We start from the raw sequence: 2,097 nt of genomic DNA, 5'->3' as shown, positions 1-2,097 counted from the left end.
TGATTATAAAAGAAATTCACTCCCTTCCCAAACAGCCCTTGGAGGCATTCTCCTCTAGGGGTTCCTAAGAACAAGCCTTCCCTCTTGCATCTAAAATATCTGGCCTGAGCTAGGGTCTTTGCCCTGCAGTGTCAGATCCACAGACAAGGGGAGGGGGCTGGATTTGAATTCTTGTTGTACTCTTTGTGTCATGTTGTTTTGGCAAACAGTTCTGTTTTTCCTTGGTTTCTTCACCAGTAAAACAGGAACAAAAGAACATATCTTACATTTTTTGTTTGTTACAAACAAGAGCATCAAGAAAAAATTTATAGAATGTGTTTGGCCACATGCTCAATAAATAGCAACTATCCATATGCTTCCAATTCAATTCCTATTTGTTTTGTCCCCCAATTCACAATACAGACCAGGCAAAGGTCCTGGGTTGAGGTGTATATGGGGTGCATTTACTGTACCTCCTCTTTCTATACAGTCAGTGTAAAGAACACAGCCTGTGATAAGAATTGGGAGGCCTTATCTTTTCTTTTCTTTTTTTTTTTTGATATGTATATATATATAAAAATCCTTCACCAGTGCAACATTCCCATGACCAATATCCCCAAGTGTCCTTCCTCCCCACCCCACACCAGCCTGTACTCTAGACAGGCTTTCTACTTCCCTCATCCAGTCACATTTTGTTATGATAGTTCTCAATGATAGGATTTGATAGTTCTCTTATTTCTGTGACTGCACTAAACAATCCCTGTGGTGAGCTTCATGTCAGGAGCTGGACCCTCCAGTCCTCCTCTATTTTATCTCTGAGAATCATTATACAAAAATGTTTTTCATTTTTCTCAAAACCCATAGATGAGTTGAGACCATTCTGTGTTTATCTCTCTCCCTCTGACTTATTTCACTCAGCATAATAGATTTCATATATATCCATGTATAGAAAAATTTCATGACCATCTCTTCTGATGGCTGCATAATATTTCATTTTGTATATGTACCATAGTTTCTTTGAAACTATCAAAGAAAAAAATCAATTCCTATTTCTTGTGTGTCTATTAGGTATTGTATTTCCTTTTATTAAATAATTTTTAAAAATCACTTAATACACTCCCATTTGTTTTTATGTTTTGTCATCTTTACCAGCAAAATCAACTTTAAAATACTCTTGGATACATATCCTGTACTGATATACCTGTATTTTCCTCAACACTTCCTATGAAATATGATCTAATAAAGATGGTATCATGAATAACTTTGTAACTTCAAAAAAAATTACTTAAACACCATGGTTTACAAGGTTGTTCATAAAACAGTTGTGGGTTTTTTCTGTTTTGTTTTTTCTTTTTCTTTTTTTGTTTTGGGGCTGTGCCTGGCAGTGCTCAGGAGTTACTTCTGGCTCTGTGCTCAGAAATCTCTCCTGGCAGGCTCAGGAGACCATATGGGATGCTGGGGATTGAACCCGGGACCATCCCCAGTCATCTGCATGTAAGGCTAATAAATGCCCTACTGCTGTGCCATTGTGGTTTTCTTCATGGCTACAAAGTTGTTCATAATTGAGTTTCAGTCCAATAGTGTACAATACCCTTTACCAGGGCATATTTCATATCATCAATGTTCCCAGTTTTCCTCTCACCCTCCCTTTGCCCTCTCCCCTGACTGCCTCTGTGACAAACATTTTTTTATTTTTTGCTTTCTTTCTGTCTCTTTCTTTTCTTTGTCTCTGTCTTTTCTCTGTCTCTGTTTCTCTCTGTTTTGCTGTCTATCTGTCTCTATGTCTCTCTCTCTGTCATACTTCTTTTTTTTTTTTTTATTTTTGGGCCACACCCAGCGGTGCTCAGCGGTTACTCCTGGCTGTCTGCTCAGAAATAGCTCCTGGCAGGCACGGGGGACCATATGGGACACCGGGATTTGAACCAACCACCTTTGGTCCTGTATCAGCTGCTTGCAAGGCAAACGCCGCTGTGCTATCCCTCCGGGCCCCTGTCATACTTCTTTAATCACACCTGGAAGACACAGGACTATGCTCCCTCTCTTTGAGACCCCCCTTTTTTTTTATTGAAAATATTTTGTTTAAAAAGAGACAGAAGAGAGAGCTGCTGGGCAGGAGTT

The 2,097-nt window shown here is 39.3% G+C and overlaps 1 non-coding gene across 1 annotated transcript; it reads right to left on the bottom strand.

The window, feature by feature from the left end:
* Nucleotides 1–377: 377 nt before the first annotated feature.
* On the bottom strand, nucleotides 378–510 carry LOC126012534 (small nucleolar RNA SNORA51). The gene has a single exon (XR_007496992.1). It is a non-coding gene; the product is annotated as a small nucleolar RNA SNORA51 (small nucleolar RNA).
* Nucleotides 511–2,097: the final 1,587 nt, after the last annotated feature.

This window comes from Suncus etruscus, chromosome 6 (assembly GCF_024139225.1).
Source record: "Suncus etruscus isolate mSunEtr1 chromosome 6, mSunEtr1.pri.cur, whole genome shotgun sequence".
In the NCBI taxonomy this organism is placed as follows: domain Eukaryota; kingdom Metazoa; phylum Chordata; class Mammalia; order Eulipotyphla; family Soricidae; genus Suncus; species Suncus etruscus.
The sequence above is the reverse complement of the archived record's forward strand: the minus strand, read 5'-3'. Positions and strand labels throughout refer to the sequence as shown.